Genomic DNA, 14,131 nt, shown 5'->3' on the forward strand with positions numbered 1-14,131 from the left:
CCTGTCTGGATTGTGGAAAAGGACCCAGGCACTCTTCCATGGTTATATATTAACATACATACATGTTGGAAATGTACTACAGACATAATTGCTCTATGTCCACAGTAGATTTTAAATTCTTTTTTTCCCCCTAGCAAACATTCTTCTAGAGACTTCCAACTTTAATTTGAAAAAAAAGGGAAAATCTCATTTGTCTTGATGAGGGCTACAGTGTGTCCCTAGTGACCAGACATTCTGTACTGAAATCATTGCTGTTTCTAACTCCAGGGCCAGTGAATCTAGGACTAGTGGCGAAGGGGAGAGTGCAGCATGAAGAAGAACTATTTTCCACTCAGTTTTGCCTGTTTTCATTTTGCTACTAGAACCTCTCCTTTATTGCTTCATTTAGAATCTGGATTAGCAAAGCATCAGGAGCTTTCATGTTTATCACATAATTTAAAATGGAGTGAAACATACACCATCACAAAGTCCAGGTGTTGGATTGGATTTTTTTTTTGCTTTAAAAATGGTTTTTATTTCTATTTTTATTTTATTGTATTATTTTTCAACTTTCATTTGAAGTTCCAGGGTACATGTGCATGATGTGCAGCTTTGTTACATAAGTAAACATGTGCCATGGTCGTTTGCTCCACAGATTACCTAGGTACTAAGCCAAGCATCCATTAACTATTCTTCCTGATGCTCTCCCTCCCCCCATCCCCACTGAAAGGCCCCAGTGTGTGTTGTTCCCCGCCACGTGTCCACATGTTCTCATCATTCAGTTCCCACTTATAAGTGAGAACTTACGGTGCTCGGTTTTCTGTTCCTGCGTTAGTTTGCTGAGGATAGCATCTTCCAACTATCCATGTCCCTGCAAAGGATATGATCTCATTCTTTTTTATGGCTGCATATTATTCTTTGGTGTGTATATGTATCACATTTTCTTTATCCAATCGATTAACGATGAGCATTTGGATCAATTCCATGTATTTGCTACTGTGAATAGTGCTGCAATGGACATATGCATGCATATATCTTTATAACAGAATTGTTTACATTCCTTTGGGTGCATACCCAGTAATGAGATTGCTGGGTCAAATGTTATTTCTGCCTCTAGGTCTTTGAGGAATTGCTATTTTGTCTTCCACGGTGCATGAACCAATTTATACTCCCACCAACAGTGTGAAAGCATTTCTTTTTCTCCGCAACCTTGCCAGCATCTGTTATTTATTGACTTTTTAATAATCACCATTCTGATTAGTGTGAGATGGTATCTCATTGTGGTTTTGATTTGTATTTCTCTCACCATCAGTGATGTTGAGCTTTTTGTGTACATAAATTGTGTGATTCCAACTCAGTGCTGTCTAACCCTCAACCCTCCTTGCCCTCCTCTCTTCCACTCTCCTTCAGAAATGTCTGAATCCAGTTTTTCTTCAGAATACTTTCTCCAGGCAATGTTGGGGGCTTTTCTTTCCAACTTCTAGTCTTTTCTCCTCTGTCTTGATCAATAAACATGTTTTTTTGCCTGTAGTCTAAGGCCAAAGCCTGTGTGTTAAAGTGATGGTGTCACAAAATGCCTGGTGATATCATAAAGCACTGGGAGATCTGGCAAAAGCAGCAATCCTCGTTTTTATGTCCCCAGAAAATTATTGGTACCCAAAGGGCCATCACATCTTCTGTCTATGCACCAGTTGTTGTAGAAATAGTGAAGGCCTAGTTAACTTTGTGCATTTACATGTTTGACAAATTTCTATAAAAGACTGTGTAGAGAATATAGATTTAAGGAGCCGAAGTTATTAAAATGGGGTGGGGTGAGAGAAACTAGGCCAATAAAAGCAGACAACGTGGTTTTTTAATCCTTTCCACAGGAATTCAGGCAAAAGGGGAATAAAATAATTCTACAGGGTCACTTCTAATTCAGCTTAAACTAAGCTCAGGAAACTGAATAATATTTCTCAGAAGGCTGATTTATGCACTTAAAGTAACTAAGTCCCAGGTGTCATAGGAAGTAATACAACTTCTAGCAATGTCCTAGTCTGCATGCTCAAACTAGCTGCCTAAATAAATTTCTAACTTCTCTTTAAAACATTTCAGAGTGAGTTCTACTGGGACTGCTACAGCCCTAGATTCTCTGTTAGAAGGGGCTGCCTCAGTAAGAAAAGCCCAGGGACCTAGGTAGGTTCTGCATTATAAACAAATTGTGTTCCAAAGTTTGTCTGTGAATCATTTCTTTGGAAACCTAAACATATTTTCTTTACAGAAACAGAGGTAGACGTAGTTAGGCTCCCTGGCTTTCATAACCCTCCAAAGTCTATTTAAACCATATGCAGGTCAAATCCCCTCTGCTACATAAAAACTAGAGAATAGTCGCTTAATCACACAAACCAAGGGAGAGAAGATCAGATTTAATAAACTTTTTTTTTCATTTACTCCCTCCCACCTCCATTTATCCCTTAATTAGAAGAAGGTAAGTGATAGATGGAAATTTCGTGGCTGTCCTGATTGAGATTTCCAATACTTTCCAGGATTTTAGCCACCAATGGCACAGATTCTTTATTAACTAATTATGCATAATTTATCTTTTATGACAGAGAAAATAGCAAGGAAAGTGGCTCAGCAGAGAAAGGAAAGGGAAATATCTAGCAATTTCTATTGGAAAAAGGCCCTTTCAGGGTAACTGTTACTGTTATGTCAGGACATCTTGGAAGCTCAGTGTTTCAAAGTCAAATGTACTTGGAGCCATGAAGCTTCATTTTTCTCTTTGGTTCCAGTGACCTCACTCACCCAGGTCTTTATTAGGCATGCTAATAAAAAGTAAAATAAAAACAGTTTTGGCAGTCTATGTCTTTTTTTCCCTCAAAAATGCCCCAAAGTGGTGGTACAGAGTGGAACTAACACATCCCAAATGCAGGCAGTCGGAAGGAGACAGAAGAGAAACAAAGGCCTGGATACCCCACATACTGGATAAGAAGAGCCTGATAATGGAGTTGACTGTATGTGGAATTTGCCTGTTTCCTTCTGTAAGGGAGACAGGGAGCTGAATGAAGTGCTTATCTAAGAAGTGTCAGAACCCTTGCACAATGTTGTTACAAGGATGTTAGTAAAGCAGGGGGAACGTTTTGGCAGGTACAGATGGGATTATGTTTGACGGAATGTATTTTCTTGCTATGTGTTAATCTGTGCTCTTCTGGTATCAAGCCCTTAAGGAGTTTGGATAAAGCCTTCAGGGAACCCTCCTTTAACCCTCTCTTTAGTATATATTACAAGGAATTTAGCATCCCAAATGTGACATGGATGGAACTAAATAATTTCAGTGGAGTGTTTGGGAGAAAAATCACCCTAAAGCAGGCAACTCCTGCCTAGAAATTATAGCTGGAGAAATCTAGCTAAGGAAGAAATCTCTGGAATATTCCACATGAGACTAAGGGATAGGGTGATGGATTTCTAACAGGTTACACCCAATTCCAAGTGAGAAGTCATTTGAAAGAGTCCCAACCAGATGTCACAGGCCCCTAATGAGAGAGCACAACGAAGCCAGTATATCCACAAGAAAAAGTTTAATTCAAAGAGGACTCTAAGAGGGCCTAGATAAAGCAGTTTGGAGTGTCAGAGGAACAAATACCATTTCCATAAGTCTTAAATCTTAACCCACTGATACAATGGAAAAGTCTTCTCTTCCCTTTACTTAAATCAGAGCAAGTTTTTAGCATAATTTAAACTCAAAAGATGAGAAAAAAAAAGACCTTCACAAGAGTTACTAAAATGATAGGAAAAGAGAAGCAATTTTTGTCTCCATAAAAATAAACTTGGAGTTGCAGTTCACAGCACCTGAAAAGCACACTACCATGCACTTAGCACCAAAGGAATATCAGATGAAGTGAGATTTCTAAAGTAATGCAGATCAAGGGCAAAGGTAATAGCATGTGGTCAAGAACAAATGTAAAGGAATGACATGGGTAAGTACAGAATCAAGAGAGTCACCCAGAGGGAGAGAAAATTCACTGGAATATATGACGGGCAGGAATTAGTGATGAAGAGAGAATACCGAACAAGAGAAGGGAGATGTGGGGCATTGAGAATGGATGGCAGGAGATGAGCTGCTTTATTCCCTGTGGATTTGATCTTCCCTGATAAAGAAAATTGTGTCCAAATTTGGAAGGATAAAACGAACACTGTAAAGGAGAAACTGAAGCCCAAGATAGGTGAATCATTTCAAAAGGCATCTTGCTCCTAAAATACACGCAAATGTTTAGGTCCAGATACATTTGCCCTAAACCGCAGAGAAAACTTTGCAGATTGAATTTATTTTTTTAAATTACTTAAAAATAATTAGAGGGGGAGCCAAGATGGCTGACTAGATCCAGCCAGGAAGAGCTTCTCCCTCAAAAAGAGACAAGACTGTCCAGTAGACTGGCACAGTCTGAACAGATCTTTAGAGGGAAGGTATTGAGAGTGAACAATGGGAGGACATGGACCATGGGCTGAAGGGTGGGGAGGAGAAGCTGGGAACCTTGCACAAGATTCCTGAGCACCAGGACTCTTTCCTGGTCCTAAGCGACTCCTATGGAAAAGGTGAGTGAAACAGGTGTGGAGTGGCCCACTCTCGTAATGGACCTCTGGGATCCTAGCCACAGGAGACCCCATGACCCCCATGAACATCTGAGCAGGCAGGAAGAACTGCCTAGAGAGTTGGCAGAGACAGAACTCCAGCCTGCACACAGCCCCAAAGGTTTAGCATGGGAGTGGCTGGAGCAGAGAGTATGGCCATGGGCACCCATTCCCCAGGCTTGCCATATTCTTCTAGGTGATTCTAGCCTTTGTTGGCTGTCTGACCTGGGCAGAACAGGGCTGTCTTGTCCCTGGGATGGGGCCAGTCTGACCTGAGCACCTCCTGTCTTCCAGCCTCTTCCAGGGTCCATGCATGGCCACATCTGCTTGCATTGCAGCCTCAGCTTGCCAGTGGCTACTGCCGTCTCTCTCTTGCCAGCAGACCCTGCCTAACAGAGCACTTTGGCAGATAGACCCCACCCGCACCTACCAGCAGCCTCCCCCTGCCAGAACACACTTGCTTGTAGCCTCCCCTGACTGCTCCATTAGTGCGCACATGTGCACGAAAGCCCACCTCCCTGCCAGCATGCATATATGTGGGGACCCCTATCATCCCACCAGAGTGCTTTCACCAGCATCTCCTGTCAGAGTGTTGTTGCGAGCAGACTGTGAACACCTTGATGCCTCTAGCACAGCAGGTGCTTAACTTGGAAGGACCAGAGAACAAAGTTGCTGGCCTGGTCTCAGCCCTGCAAGATTAGAGCATGTAGCCCAGTAATACTGAGCTGAGCTTTGGCCCCCTGAAAGCCTTCAGAAATGCAATCCATCAACTAAACCTAACTTATATCATGAACAAACCCTCAAGGGCAGCAAAGAATATAAAAGCAAAAGGCTTCGTTTGAAAGACAACAACTTCAAAGATTCAAAGAACAGTGCACACAGATGAGAAAGAGCCTGCACAAAACTTCCTGCAACTTTAAAAGCTATAGTGTCTTCTTATCTCCAAACAACTGTACTAGTTCCCCAGCAATGGTTCTTAACTGGGATGAAATGGTTGAAATGACAGACATGGAATTCGGAATCTCTATGGCAAGAAGGCCCATGGACATATAGAAGAATGTCGAAACCCAATCCCAGAAACACAGGAAATCAGTTTGAGTTGAAAGATGACATAGCCATTTTAAGAAAGAACTACATTGAACTTTTTGGAAATGAAAAATGCATTATAGGAATTTCAGAATTTAATTGAAAGCATTAATAACAGAATAGATTAAGCTGAGGAAAATCTCAGCTTGAAGGCAATTCCTTCAAATTCATGGAGGCCGACAAAAATTTCTAAAAATGATTTTAAAAATGAGTGAAACCTCTGAGAAATATGGGATTATGTAATGAAACCAAACTTATCAGTCATTGGCACATTCCTGAAAAAGATGGAGAGAGAGCAAGCAACTTGGAAAAGATATTTGAGGATACTGTCCATGAAAATTTCCCCAGTTTCACTAGAGAGGTCAACATGCATATTCAGGAAACCCAGAGAACCCCTGCTAGATGCTACACAAGATGACATAGAGTCATCAAGACACACAGTCATCAGATTCTTCAAAGTTAACACAAAAGAAAAAATTTTTAAGGGAGCTAGAGAGATGGTGCAGGTTTTCTACAAAGGGAACCCTATTAAGCTAACAGAGGATCTTTCAGCAGAACCCTTATAGGCCAGAAGAGACTAGGGGACTCATCTTTAAAAATTCCAAACAAGAATTTCATATCCAATCAAACTAAGCTTTATAAGTTTATAAGGAGAACACAATCCTTTTCAGACAAGCAAAAACTAAGGGAATTTATTACCACCAGGCCTGCCTTACAAGAGGTCCTGAAGGGAGTGCTAAACAAGGAAATGAAAGACTGATAACCTGCCACCACAAAAACACACAAGTAAATAGACCACTGACATTATAAAGAAACAATACAATGCAAGTCTACAGAACAACCAGCTAACAATATGATTCCAGGATTAAATCCTCACATATCAATATTAACCTTGAATGTAAATGGGCTAAACACCCCACTTAAAAGACACAAAGTGGCAAATTGGATAAAGAAGAAAGACCTGGCTGAGCACAGTGGCTCATGCCTGTAATCCCAGGACTTTGGGATGCCAAGGTGGGTGGATCACTAAAGGCCAGGAGTTCAAGACCAGTCTGGCCACTATGGAAAAACCCCTTCTCTACTAAAAATACAAAAATTAGTGGCACATGCCTGTAATCCCAGCTTCTTGGGAGGCTGAGGCATGAGAATCACTTGAACCTGGGAGGTAGAGGTTGCAGTGAGCCAAGATCATGCCACTGCACTCCAGCCTGGGAGACAGTGGGAGACTCTGTCAAAAAAAAGAAGAAGAAGAAGAAGAAGAAAGACCCAGTCATTAACCTGATGATGCTGTCTGCATGAGCCCCATCTCAAATGCAATGACAACCATAGCTCAAAGTAAAGGGGTAGAGAAAGATATATCAAACAAATGGAAAACAAAAGAAAGCAGATTGGTATTCTTCAGACAAAACAGATTTTTAAACCAATAATGGTCAAAAAGGATAAATAAGAGCACTACATAATGGAATTATGTAGGAATTATAAGGAGTTCAACAATAAGGCTTAACTATTCTAAAAGTATATATACCCAACACTGGAGCACCCAGATTTACAAAACAAGGTTTTAAAGACCTACGAAGAGACTTAAATAACCACAAAATAATAATGGGAGATGTAAACACCCCACTGATAGTGTCAGATCACTGAGACAGAAAGCTAACAAATATATTTGGGACTTAAATGTGACACTTAACCAAATAAACCTAACAGACATCTACAGAATACTTCACCCAACAAAAAGCAAATCGCACATACTCTAAGACTGACCACATGCTCAGCCATAAAGCAATTCTCGACAAATTCAAAAAACTGAAATCATACCAACCACACTCTTGTACCAAAACCCAATAACAATGGAAATTAATAAGAAGAAAATCTCTCAAACCATATGATTATATGGAAATTAAACAACCCGCTCCTGAATGACTTTTGGGTAATGAATGAAATTAAGGCAGAAATCCAAAAATTCTTTCAAACTAATGAAAACAAAGATACACTGTATCACAACCTCTGGGACACAGCTAAAATGGCGTTAAGAGGAAAGTTAGCACTGAACACCTGCATCAAGAAGTTAGAAAGATCTCAAATTAACAACCGAACATCACTCCTAGAACTGAACAAAGTTGTGACACAAAAATTCATGCAAAAGGTCAATGAAAACAAAATTAGTCATTTAAAAAAATAAATAAGATTAGTAGACCACTAGCTGATTAATAAAGAAAAAGAGAAATCCAAATAAACACAGTCAAATAACAAAGGTGAAATCACCACTGATCCCACAAAAATATTTTTAAAAACCCTCAGAGACTATTATGAACATCTCTATGCACACAAACTAGAAAATCTAGAAGAAATAAATTCCTGCAAACATACAACCTCCCAGTATTGAACCAGGAGGAAACTGAAATACTGAACAGATCCATAATGAGTTTTGAAATTTAATCAGTAACCATAAACCTACCAACTAGGAAAAGCCCTAGACCAGATACATTCACAGCCAATTCTACCAGACATATAAAGAAGAGCTAGTACCAATTTTGCTGAAATTCTTCAAAAAAAAAAAAAAAAACAAAACAAAAATCAAAAAAAAAAACAACAATAACAACAAAAAAAACAAATCAAGGAAGAAGGATTCCTCCCTAGCTCATTCTATGAGGCCAGCATCATTCTGATACCAAAATCTGACAGAGACACAATAAAAGAAAACTTTAGGCCAGTATTCCTGATAAACATACATTTAATGCACTTCAACAAAATACTAGCAAATCAAATCCAGTAGCACATCAAGAAGCTAATCCATCACAATCAAGCAGGCTTTATCCCTGAGATAAAAGATTTGCTCAACACACGCAAATCCATAAATGAGATTCATCACATAAACAGAACTAAAAGCAAAAACAACATAATCATCTCAATAGATTCCGAAAAGACTTTCAGTAAAATTCAACATCCCTTCATATCTAAAACTCTTAACAAACTAGGCACTGAAGGAACATACCTCAAAATAAGAGGCATCTATGACAAAACCACAGCCAACATTATACTGAATGAGCGAAAGCTGGAAGCATTCCCTCTGAGAACAGGAGCAAGACAGGGATGCCCACTCTCACTACTCTTATTCAACAAAGTACTGGAAGTCTTAGCCAGAGCAATTAGGCAAGAGAAAGGAATAAAAAGCATCCAAATAAGAAGAGAGGAAGTCAAACGATCTCTCTTCATAGATACTATGATTCTATCCCTAGAAAACCTTAAAGACTCTGCCCAAAGGTTCCTACAACTGATAAACAACTTCAGTAAAATTTCAGGATACAAAATCGATGTAGAAAAATTGGCATTTCTATACATCAATAAAATCCAAGCTGAATGCCAAATCAAGAATGCAATCCCATTCACAATAGCCATAAAACAATAAAATATCTAGAAATACATACAATCAAGGAGGTAAAAGATCTCTACAACAAGAATTGTAAAACATTGCTGAAAGAAATCAGAGATGACAGAAACAAATAGAAAACATTCCATGCTCATGGATTGGAAGAATTAATATTGTTAAAATGACCATACTCCCTAAAGCAATTTACAGATTCAGTGCTACTTCTGTCAAGCTACCAATGTCACTTTTCACAGAATTAGAAAAAAGTATTATAAAATTCATATGGACCCAAAAGAGAAGCCTAAAAAGCCAAAGCAATCCTAAGCAAAAAGAATAAAGTTGGAGGCATCACATAACCCAATTTCAAATTATACTGCAAAGGTACAGTAAGCAAAACAGCATGGTACTGATACAAAAACAGACACATAGGCCAATGGAACAGGTTAGAGAACCCAGAAATAAAACTGCATGTCTGTAACCATCTGATCTTCAACAAAGTAAATAATAACAAACAATGGAAAAAGGATTTGTTATTCAATAAATGGAGATGGGATATCTGGCTAGCCATATGCAGAAGATTGAAATTTAGTCCCTTCCCTTCAGCATACACAAAAATCAACTCAAGATGAATGAAAGACTTAACTTTAAAACTTGAAAAATACTAGAAGAAAACCTAGGATATACCCTTTTAGATGTAGGACTTGATAAAGATTTCATGATTAAGCCTCCAAAAGCAATTGCAACAAAAATGAAAATAGACAAGTGGGACCTAAAAAAGAGCTTCTGCAGAGCAGAAGAAGGTATTCCAGAGTAAACAGACAACCTACAAAATGGGAGAAAATTATTTACAAACTATGCATCTGACAAACGTCTAGTATCCAGAATCTATAAGGAACTTATACAAATCAACAAAAAACAAACCTAATACAAAATGGGCAGACACTTCGCAAAAGAAGGCATACAAGTGGCCAACAAACGTATGAAAAAATGCTCTACGTCACTAATCATCAGAGAAATACAAATCATAACTACAATGAGATACCACCTCACACCAGTCAGAATGGCTAATTATTATAATGTCAAAAAATAACAGATGTTGGCAAGGTTGCAGAGAAAAAGGAATGCTTATACACTGATTTGGGGAATGTAAATTAGTTCAGCCACTGTGGAAAACAGTTCGGAGATTTCTCAAAGTGCTTAAAACAGATCCAGCAATCTCATCACTGGGTATATACCAAGCGAATAGAAATTGTTCTACCAAAAAGACACATCCACGCATATGTTCATTGCAGCACTATTCACAGTGGTAATGGAATCAACATAGATATCCATCAATGGTGGACTGGATGAAGAAAATGTGGTACATATACACCATGGGATACTATGTAGCCACAAAAAAGAACAAAATCATGTCCTTTGCAACAACACAGATGAAACTGGAGGCCATTATCCTAAGCAAATTAACACGGGAACAGAAAACCAAAAATCACATCTTCTCACTTGTGAGTGAGAGCTAAACATTGAATATATGAACACTAAAAGGATAATATACACCAGTGACTACTTGAAGGTGTAAGGTAGGAAGCGGGTGAAAGTCAAAAAACAAGCTATCATGTGCTATGCTCATTACCTGGGTAATGAAATAGTTTGTACACCATTCCTCAGTGACTCACAGTTTACCCAGGTAACAAGCCTACACGTGTATCCCCTGAACCTAAAACAAAAGTTAAAAAATTAAAAATAGGCCGGGCGCGGTGGCTCAAGCCTGTAATCCCAGCACTTTGGGAGGCCGAGACGGGCGGATCATGAGGTCAGGAGATCGAGACCCTCCTGGCTAATACAGTGAAACCCCGTCTCTACTAAAAATACAAAAAAAAAAACTAGCCGGGCGAGGTGGCAGGCGCCTGTAGTCCCAGCTACTCGGGAGGCTGAGGCAGGAGAATGGCGTAAACCCGGGAGGCGGAGCTTGCAGTGAGCTGAGATCCGGCCACTGCACTCCAGCCTGGGCGACAGAGCGAGACTCCGCCTCAAAAAAAAAAAAAAAAAAAAAAAAAAAAAAAAAAAAAATTAAAAATAATTACACTCATAGGAAAGTACAAAGAAATATACAGGGAGGCTCTGTGCAAATTTCACCCAGCCTCTCTCAGTGTTTGCAGATACAATTTTTAAAACCACTGACGTTTGTTTTTGAGAATTTGTAGAAAACAGCAGGAATGGTACCAACAGACCAAATGATGAACAAATATTTTCAGAATTTTCAAAACTGTTGAGAAGGTAGTTTCTGAAATCTATTCTTTTGTGGTCGTGTAAGAGATGTCTGTTAAATTCTAGAAATGGTTGATCGATTTTTGAATTTTGTACAATGCAGCTATACTAGGAACCAGAATAATCTCACTGTGAACAAGTTGGACCATTTACTTTTTTCAAGAAAATTTCTTGACTGATAAACCAAATTACTCTTTGTCTACATTACATCTGTTTTGTCTCAATGTATTTAAAAATCCTTTTATTATATGTCCATTGACAAATTGGTTTTAACTGTAGTTTAGTCAGATGAGTTCATAGCAAGATACCAATGAATCAGAATCAAAATGGAAAGTATGGCTAACAGCATGTCACAGGGCTTTGCACAAACTACGATGACTGAACAAAAATGGAAAATGACTGATTTTTGGAAGACTAAGTTGAAACCACCATGATGAATTTTGATTCTTTTAAAAGAACCATACTATAGAACTACAAGTTCTGAGAAATGTGTTTTAATAGTAATAATTGTGAAAATTTTGGAGTTCTAGTTGATATTTCAATATGAATCATAAGTGGGGGAAAATCTGAGTAAGTTTAGACATTATGCATCTATCGCAAGAGAGGATAAAGTCACACTGTAGTTTCCACTGTCAAAACCTACCTGGAATATTGTGATCAACTACAGGTTCCAATTTTAAGAAGGACATTGACAAATCATTACTCACCTAAAAAAAGGTAGAGCCAGGAATGGTGGCTTATGCCTGTAATCTCAGCACTTTGGAAGGCTGAGGTAGGAGGATTGCTTGAGTCCAGATTTTCAAGACCAGTCTGGGCAACAAAGTGAGACACTGTCTCTACAAAATAAATAAAAAAATTAGCCAGGCATGGTGTCATGTGCCTGTAGTCGCAGATACTTGGGAGGCTGAGGCCGGAGGATTGCTTGAGCTCAGGAGTTCAAGGGTGCCGTGAGCTATGATCACACTACTGCACTGCAGCCAGGGTGACAGAGCAAGACTCTGGTTCTAAGTTTTAAAAAGAGAGACAGAGAGATAGAAAGGTGAGGGTTTTGGATACACTTTTTAAAAAGAGATTGAAGCAGCTGGGTTTATCATAGTTGTCTTCATACATGGGAAGGGCTATCATGTCATAGGTTAGAATAATTCTCTGTGGTCTAAGGTGTAGAAATAGTCCCAAATAAGATGCAATAAATAATCTTAAGTTAATCAAAGAAAATATTTTACAAGCTAGAGACAGAGATATCATATTTTAGAATATCAATTGATTTGAGCATTTGAAACACAAGGGAAAGATGTGGAAGAAATATATGCATTTGGGAATTGGCCTATAGTTTAAATGATACAAGTAGAGAGTGTGTGTAGATCAGATGTTCACTTCCCGGGATATATTTCATCCTAGGGTATCTTTAATCAGCTACAGGGAAGCCAAATTTTATTTGTATGTGCAATTCTCCAGGGAGATGATCTCTAATTAATAGTCCCCAGTGTCCTAAAGATCCCATAACCATAAAATTTAAACTTTCCTTATATGTAGTCAGACAAAAAAAAAAGTTGAGCAACAAAAGGGCACTTGAGGTGTACTAACTTTTAAAGTGCAGGTAGAGGAATGAGAAGAAACAATGAGAGAACCATAAGGACAACTGTGTAAAAACGCAGGGACAGAATTCAATGAAAGGAAATTTAATGGTGAGAGTGACCAGCAGTTTGAGTGATTTGGAAAGGTTTCATATGACAAAACTCATAACATGCCTCGAAGAGGTGAGACATACATCTCAAACAAGGAAATGATAGGCAAAGCAACATCACAGGAGCTGTCAGGAAGCCAAGTGGAAGACCAATTTAAAATAAATGGTGCAGAAAAAGCTGTGAGGTCAGAAGAAGGAAAGTTTTAGTGGAGAGAGCTGAAGGTTGAAGGAAACCCTTGTACAGATGGTCGAACATAAGCTAGATCTGCAAGTCATTACACTTTTTCTTTTATTCCAATGAGAGACATTTTTATAGTTAAACCTCTTCCATATTATTATGTCTTCTGAGTAAAAACACATCCTTCACAGAAGTACCTACATGTTTGAAGATGACTATTATGTCTCTCTTGACCTTCTTGCCTCTAATTTTAAGAATTCTCTCCAATGAAAAGCCCCACAGAACTTGATTAGGAATCAGGATTTGATTTGAGAGGATATGAAGGGCCTCTTCCAGATTCTAAGTGAGTTGTATGATGATCCCCTAAAAAGTTTTAAAAATAGCATTTTGCGTCACAATATTTCATGCAGAAAAGATGGGGAAAGGCCAAATGTAAGTCTCTTATGCTTGATCTCTGGCCACAGCAGTGGAAATCCAGAGGAAGGGGCAGACCTGAGAAGCACTGGCAAGGAAGGATTGCAGAGCTTGGTCATGAACACTATGTGTGATGGATGAGATAGCAGAGATTGAACTCTCCTTGACTTTGTGATGGTTTTTAGCAGCCCCAGTGCCCAGACAGGTGCAACTTGGAGTAAAGGCCAGCATTCAGTTGCCACATCTTTTTATTACACAAGCAGTACAGATCTGTAAAAGACAACCATGGAAGGGAATATGAAAACCCACAGAGCAAGGAAGATTAAAAGAATCTTTTGACTGGTTTTTGTTTTCTGGTTTCTGAAATGAAAATGAAGGTGTCCAAAAGGATTTGAGGTGTCTTTTACAGAGTTTGGTTCAGAAAATCTTCTAAGAATTAGCTTAGGAAGCCCAAGGAACTGTATGTCAATCCTCTGCCCATCCGTTTTTTGTCATTGTTGTTTGTTTGTTTTTTGAGACAAGGTCTCACTCTGCCACCCAGGCTAGT

Source organism: Trachypithecus francoisi, unplaced genomic scaffold, assembly GCF_009764315.1.
Source record: "Trachypithecus francoisi isolate TF-2019V2 unplaced genomic scaffold, Tfra_2.0 Contig01440, whole genome shotgun sequence".
Lineage (NCBI taxonomy): Eukaryota > Metazoa > Chordata > Mammalia > Primates > Cercopithecidae > Trachypithecus > Trachypithecus francoisi.